At 44.3% G+C, this 8,246-nt stretch overlaps 1 pseudogene; it reads left to right on the forward strand.

Annotated features, from left to right (window-relative positions):
- The first annotated feature begins 1,716 nt into the window (after positions 1–1,716).
- Positions 1,717–6,344, forward strand: LOC119327921 (annotated as a pseudogene).
- The last annotated feature ends 1,902 nt before the right edge of the window (positions 6,345–8,246 follow it).

Raw genomic sequence — 8,246 nt, forward strand, 5'->3', positions numbered from 1 at the left:
AATCGATTAGCTAGCATACGTTGCTTGTGTACGTATGCATCTCTCTCCGTGTAGCTCTGCGGTAGCTAGCTCGGAAAGAACTCGAGCTAGCCGTGCACCTCGCTGGAAAGGACGCGTTCCCGGCTAGAAGTACACAAGTAACAGATGCATTCACGATTGGAGCCCGCGCGGACCGGGGCGGCCGCCTTCGTCCTACGGGCCGGTTTGAGATACTGTCCCTGTCCGGCGCCGGCGCCACTTGGAACAACGAGGCTCGCAGCGTACCTCGCCTGTGGGCGGGTACCGTGATGGGAGAGCTACCCGCGTCCGGGCTCTAGCCCCGTCATGGTGATTGCAGCCACGTCCGGCAACACCACGTACGAGAGGCTGCCGCTGGATCAAGCTACGATGAGGGCCGTGCATCGGCGTGGAGGAGGAAAAGAGCCAGTGTCGGGCCCCCTCCTGCTCAAGGCTCAAGCTACGACCAGGGCCGTGCAGCCACCGGCCACCGCGATCTCCTCCCGCCTCTCCATGGCTCTCCAATCTCCCGATCTAAGTTGGCCACAACAGCAAGTAGCCGACGAGCGCAGGTGGCAGGAGCCCACGAGCCAGAGTGTGCACATCAACTATTCGATGAAATGTCTATTGCGTGGGAAATAGAATGAAGAAGAGGTGACAGTCAACTCTGAATACCAGGGTCAAAACCATGCCACATCATCAACGAAGCCATCCGAAGCGGTATGAGAGACTAAACTTATCCGGTTTGAGAAGTTGAGGGACTAACCTTTACCGGTTTTGGAGTTAAGGGACGATTTCTATATTTTCGAAAGAGTTGAGGGACGGAAAATATACTTATCCCTTTATCTTTTGGTGTTTTTCGTATGCTACATGGATTATCATATTGGTTGATGATTTTCCTTTTTGGTTCCTACTTTAAACATTCTCCACACCTTCTTTTCATTCTGAAATACAAACCACACTCTAAACCTTAACCTGATTATAGAGTTGTTTGTACCCTATAATTGGATGAAAATTTGAAAACGTTGTGAACGTTGGGGATGTTACAAGATTGGGACGCAGGTTCAGTGCCTTAAAGGCACCTGCTTTTGGGTCACTGACATGTGGGCCAGCCACCTGTTGGGCCCATATGTCATAGACACAAAGGTAGGTGCCTTAAGGCACCGAAGCATCGTCCACAAGATTGGGAACCTCCAAACATTCAACCATAAACATGACTGTTTATCTTCTATAAAAAGAATAGAAGATGAGTATATTTAACTCTTCTTATGATTGCACATGACACAAACACTCTTTTTTTGTGAAATTTTGAATGTCATAAATTCCTAGCATTCACTTCCTGTATTATATATTTCACATTTTTGTAATATCAAAATTCATGTTCATTATTCTTCAGGATGAAGCGTGCATCCATACTGTACCTCAGGCAACCACACACTCCTGCTGATGTTGGAGGATGGCTGGGTCAATGCAATGTATGTAAGCAGAGGTTCGAGGCATCACCCTGTCCCAGTCTGAGATGTGAAGGGTAATCTCTTAGCGTCCAAATGCGTGTTCACAATACAAATATTCCACAAGTGTGGATTTGAGCAACTACCAAGTCACAGCTAATTTACAAATAGTTTGAATGAACACCATATCTGATCCAAAAACATACCCCTGATGCATCATGCCCGTTTCCATCATATTGACCACTGAGCCGCGAATATGTGTGCTATTTTGAGCGGTTGGCTACTGACACACTCAACAGCTGAGTACTTAAACATCCGTCTGCAAATGAAAGCTTTCATCACCATACTCCATAGCTGTAGCCTGTGAACAACAAAAATGGCATCTTCGGGTGTCTTGCTTCCAGGCTTTGTTTGGTTTCTATACCTCTTCTGCTTCCTTTGCAGCCTGCCACTATCCACCTGCAATGAAACTGAAAATGATAGGCAAGCTCTCCTCTGCTTCAAGTCCAGGATCTCGGGTCCAGCAGGAGTTTTAGCTTCATGGAGGAACACGTCCTTGGACGTTTGCGACTGGCATGGGATCACTTGCAGCACGGTGGCCCCTTGTCGTGTGATTGAGCTGGACCTTAAGTCAGAAGGCATCTCAGGCCCCATATCGCCTTGCGTTGCCAACCTGACCTCTCTTGCAAGGCTTCAGCTGTCAAACAATAGCTTCAATGGTGGCATACCATCGGAGCTTGGCCTCCTAAGCCGGCTCCGTGATCTCAACCTCAGCATGAACACTTTGGAAGGTAACATACCACCGTCTTTGGGCAGCAGCCATTCTCTTACATATGTCGATCTTGGGGTGAATGCTCTGACAGGGGTCATCCCGGAGTCCCTAGCAAATAGTCCATCTCTTCTTGACATTTCCCTCCAAAAGAACAACCTTGTTGGTTCTATACCTGTTGTTACTGCCACCTCCCCACCTATTCAATACCTCGATTTAAGCTATAATCATATTTCAGGAAAAATACCTTCCTAGCTAGGGAACCTTTCCTCCCTCATCGATCTTCTTCTTACAGAGAATAATTTAGTAGGGAGTATACCAGACAGCTTAGGTCATATTCCAACACTGCAGGTACTGGCCTTGACAGCCAACAACTTGTCTGGGACAGTCCCACCATCTCTATTCAATATGTCATCTCTGACATTTCTTGGCTTAGCAAACAACTCGCTTGTTGGAAGGTTACCCTCCAATATTGGCTACACACTCCCGAATATTCAGGATTTAATCCTCTCATCAAACAAGTTTGATGGCCCTATCCCAGCTTCTCTTCCCAAAGCTTACAACCTTCGTCAGCTTTACCTGTATACTAACAGCCTAACTGGGTTTATACCCTTCTTTGGGTCATTGCCAAATTTGGAGGAACTTGATTTGTCATACAACAAACTAGAAGCAGGAGACTGGGAATTTGTCTCTTCACTCGCAAATTGTACCAGGTTGACTATGCTGATGTTGGTTGGGAACAATCTTCAAGGTGAAATGCCAAGTTCAATAGGCAATCTTTCTGATAGTCTGGAGTGGCTGTGGCTAAGGGAAAACCAAATTTCTGGGCCTATACCACCAGAGATTGGCAATCTTAAGAGCCTCCGCAGGTTGTACATGGATTACAATCTTATCACTGGAAATATACCAGCAACAATTGGTAATTTGCACAGCTTGGTCCATCTATCCTTTGCACAAAACAGACTGTCAGGGCAAATCCCAGATACTATTGGTAATCTGGTTCAGCTAAATTCTTTGAAATTGGATGGGAACAACATTAGCGGAAGGATACCTGCAGATATAGGACATTGTAATCAACTCCAAATACTCAACCTTGCTCACAACTCACTAGATGGGAATATACCAAGTGAAATCTTCAAAATTTCTTCGCTTTCTGAAGAATTGGACTTGTCACATAATTACCTATCTGGGGGAGTGCCAGTGGAAGTTGGCAATCTCATTAATGTGAACAAAATTAGCATATCAGATAACAGGTTGTCTGGCAACATCCCATCCACTCTTGGCCAGTGTGTGGTTCTGGAGTACTTGGATATTTCTCATAACAATTTGTTCGGAAAGATTCCACAGTTCCTCACATCCTTAAGTTCCCTGCAAAATCTCAACTTATCCTTCAACAATTTTGATGGAGCAGTTCCAGGAGGCGGTATTTTTAACAATACTGGTGCAGTGTCAGTTGAAGGAAATCATGATTTGTGTACCAGCATTCCAACAGGAGGTATACCTCTTTGTTCAACACAAGTTGACAGAAAAGGGAAACAAAATTCATCGGCTCTAGTCCTACGGATAGTAATGCCAGCCGTTTCTGCTGTCCTATTAATTTTGTCATGTATTGCAACAATTTACTGGAGGAAGAGGATGCAGGAAAATCCAGATTTGAAAGAATTCAGTGAGCACATGAAGAAGATATCATATGAAGACATTGTAAGGGCAACAGATAGGTTTTCTCCAGCAAACCTAATTGGATCAGGATCATTTGGAGTGGTTTACAAGGGCAGTTTAAGGCTTCAGGAAGATCAAGTTGCCATCAAGATTTTCAGCCTAAACAATTATGGAGCAAATAGGAGCTTTATTGCAGAGTGTGAAGCCCTGCGAAATGTCCGTCACCGGAATCTTGTAAAGATCATCACATCATGTTCTTCTGTGGATTCTAATGGGGCAGATTTCAAGGCCCTAGTGTTCCAATACATGCCGAAAGGGAACCTAGAAATGTGGCTGCATCCGGGAGACCTTGAACATGGTGAGAGACATATCCTGACTTTAAGCCGAAGGATCAATATTGGCTTGGATGTAGCCTTTGCTTTGGATTATCTTCATAACCAGTGTGCATCTCCACTAATACACTGTGACCTAAAGCCAAGCAATATTCTTTTGGATCTTGACATGGTTGCCTATGTCACCGACTTTGGCCTGGCAAGGTTTGTATTCACAACATCAAATGTACAAGAAGGTGATTCAACAAGTCTGGCCTGCCTAAAAGGATCCATCGGATACATCCCTCCAGGTGAGACTAAGCATATCCTCAGTAATGTTGAACTATTGGGTTCGTTTTTTCTTTAGAGTTGTACATATACTGCAGATTTCTCTAATTGTGTTTGTAAACGAAATGCAGAATATGGCATGAGCGCAGAGATATCAACCAAGGGTGATGTCTACAGTTTTGGAGTGCTTCTGTTACAGATGATAACAGGGCAAAGTCCAACTGACAAAAATTTCAGTGATGGTGCAAGTCTTCATGAATTTGTTTGTAGAGCATTTCCAGATAATATTTGTGACGTTATTGATCAAACAATGCTAGAAGATGACAGCAATGCACAAGAAGTAATAAAGAACTGTGTCATTCCACTTGTTAGAATAGGCCTCTCTTGCTCCATGACATCTCCCAAAGAGCGGCCGGACATGGGCCAAGTTTCCACCGAGATCCTTAGAATCAAGCATGTGGCCTCACGCATGTATGTCAGATGAAGCAAAGCATAGGCAGGATGGTTGCTAGCGAGAAAATTTTGTGTAAAGAATAATAATGATGTACTATCTTATTGCTTTTCCTTCTTTTGAATTCAGTTAGACAGATAGTGACCCTTGTTGACAGTGTAATCTTCTCTTTTGCTCTATTTCAGTTTTTAAAAATTTCTTCTCTAATCTCAGAATTGCAATAACTCACGGCTGGGCTAGTTATTTTTTTTCAAATGTAACTTCAAATTTCCTGAAATTTGAACAGTAGACTCACATGAATATAGTATCTGATTTTAGGAAATTTGAACAGTACAAATCATATATTAACATCTTTAAATATTTTTTATTAATGATTTTATAATAATTAATCTCGAATATTAACAATAATAAACTGAATATTAACATATTCTAATCTTGAATATTGTGCATTGTTGGTATCTGAGCTAGTGTTTAATCATTGAAAGGTTGAAGTATCTAAATTTAGAAGTTAGCACAGGTAAAGTAATAAATGCTAAAGAAAATATTGATATAAGGTGCAGAATAAATCCCTCTGAAGAATTTGGCATACTACTCATAGCCAACTAAATACAATTGTTGATTTGATATATAGCTTTTTTATATCCTGGGGGAAAAGAAAAGACAACTTGGACCAAAAATTTGAAAGTTTATTTAGAAAATACAAAAGACTCGTAGAAAAGTACTCTGGATTGAATAATAAAATTGATCTAGTTCTATATAAACTAGAGGAAGCAAAGGCAAAGCAAAATATAGTATTTGTAAGAATAACGACTACATTAAAGAAGAAGTGCTATCCATCGGAAAAAATATAGGCCACTGTCCATGTAAAAGTAAAGACCCAGGTGAGATTATTAGATACATTGGATATCGAAAAGATAGTGCAAGAAGTAAAAACTTTTATCATTTCATAAAGGGTCGATCGGATACATCCCACCAGGTCAGATTAAGCATATCCTCAGCAATGTTAGATTGTTGGGTGTGTTTGTTCTTTACGGAGTTGCAACTTGCAAATGCTGCAGATTCTTTAACTGTGTTTGTAAATGTAAATGCAGAGTATGGCATGAGTGAAGAGATATCAACCAAGGGTGATATCTACAGTTTTGGAGTGCTTCTGTTACAAATGATAACAGGGCGAAGTCCAACGACGGAAAATTCAGTGAAGGTGCAAGCCTTCATGAATTTGTTTGTAGAGCATTTCCAGATAATATTTGTGAGGTTGTTGATCCAACAATGCTACAAGATGACAGCAACGCACCGGAAGTGATGAAGAACTGTGTTGTTCTAATGGTTAGACCGGCCAGGCATGGGACAAGTTTCTGCCGAGATCCTTAGAATCAAGCATCTGGCCTCACGCATGGATGTCAGATGAAGCAACGATTGGCAGGATGGTAGCTAGTGACAGAAATTCATGTCAAAAAGAATGATGGTATAATATCTTATATATGGCTTTTCCATTTGTTAGTTCAAGTTAGTGAAACTTGCAGACTGTACCCTTCTCTCTTGCCATAGCATTTCGTTTCACGTTTGGATTTTCCCTTAGTTGTACAAGTAAGTAGTATTTATACAAGCACAGCCTGAACGATCAGAGCTAGACTGATTTGCGCAGTCAGAGTAAATATTTGGGAAGCTGACTTGGAACCAGATAGAGGATTAACCCTCGATTTTGAACATGGCTTGAACACAAAATTCACCTCAACAAACCAGAGTTAACGGGGTTGAGAACCAACCTACGCCCAATCTGCGGAGAAGAACGCCCCATATCAAGCAGATAGGCATGTCACAAGCGTGTACCTGGTTGCCGCGGAAGCCTAGTTTGCCCCGCCCCTTGATACTGACCGCCGCTGCTTGTGACGTGCCACCCGCTGATTGTAGCCCAAGCTGTTGCTGTGGCTGAAGAGAAGACCATGTAAAAGCAAGTGCTTAAGGAGGCAAAGTGGTCTGAAGGCTGAAGCTACCTTACAAGATGAACAATCTAGCTAGCAGTCTGTTCTGTTGGCAGACCTTCACCCTACCCGCATTACTGTCTCTGAATAAGCTCTATTAAGGTTTCATTTCCCACACAACAAACTCTAGTAAGCAAACGAAGGAGCTCATAAACTGCATCTACATCATAGCTAATAACGGCAATCGAACACGACCAGTCTTCTGCAATCAGCAGGAAGAGATAATGAAGCATTGGCAACCTCACAAAAATTAGAACATGTCAGATAAACAATAACAGCTACCTCTCAACTGTCAAAACCCCTACGAAATGCAAACCAGGACCAAAATTCAGTAGTGAGCCGGCTGCAGGCAAAGGTATAAGCTACAGTATATTATTGTTCAGCAGATTCATTTAACCCTGCATCACGCCACTTGTCTGGAATCCAATCAGGAAAATGTTTATATGAAACCTAAACTCCAATTGGCTTCAAAGTTCAATTGATCATGAGATAATCGAACCGGGCGATTAATTAGTTGGTACTAAGATTGCAGGCGGGGAGGGAGGGAGGGGAAGGAGTGGGGGTCACCTCTGCCGGCGATGGGATGTTGGTGCGGGCGAGGTCCTAGCAACGGAGGCGGCGACGTTCGGCCCGTCCCTTGGTGACCGAGGCACCGCAGAACGCCATGTCGACGCGTGGCGGCGCCACCAGGACCTTAAGCCTGCCGGACGAGGGCATGGCGCGGAGGCGCTGGATCACCATCTGCGGCGGAGGAGTAAATAGCATAAAACTATTACTTTACAGGTTAGAATTCCAAAAAACTACCGGTTTTTAATTTTTCGCTGATAACTACCAAGTCAGGGGTTGACTGTTTCAAAAAACCCTAAACACTCGTTCCTAGCGATTTAAACCGTTTTATGACAGATCGAGCCCACTCCTAAACAATCCGTTTGTTTGACCGTTTTGTTTGACCGTTAACTTACATGTGGGTCCCACATGTAAGTTGCCTCTTGTTCCTCTTATCTTCTCTTCTCTCCTTCTGTCTCTTTCTTCTTCCTCTCCCCTACAACCACCACCCACCGACGGCAAGGAAGAACGCCGCGCGGAGGAGCAGCTGCATCGCAGGAGCACGGGCCGCACCTTGGCCAGGGGCTCAGGCCGTCGCGAGCCGCGCGCCATGGCCGGGAGCGCGCCGAGGAGCAAGGGCCGCCTCCAGCTGCGCCATGGTCAGGTGCTCGGGCCGTCGCGAGCCGCGCGCCATGGCCAGGAACGCGCGAGGAGCAAGGGCCCCCGCCAGCCGCGCCATGGACAAAGGCTCTGGCCGCCTCCAGCCGCGCGCAATGGCCTAGGAGCAGCGGC

The sequence above is a fragment of the Triticum dicoccoides genome, chromosome 7A, assembly GCF_002162155.2.
Source record: "Triticum dicoccoides isolate Atlit2015 ecotype Zavitan chromosome 7A, WEW_v2.0, whole genome shotgun sequence".
Taxonomy (NCBI): Eukaryota; Viridiplantae; Streptophyta; class Magnoliopsida; order Poales; family Poaceae; genus Triticum; species Triticum dicoccoides.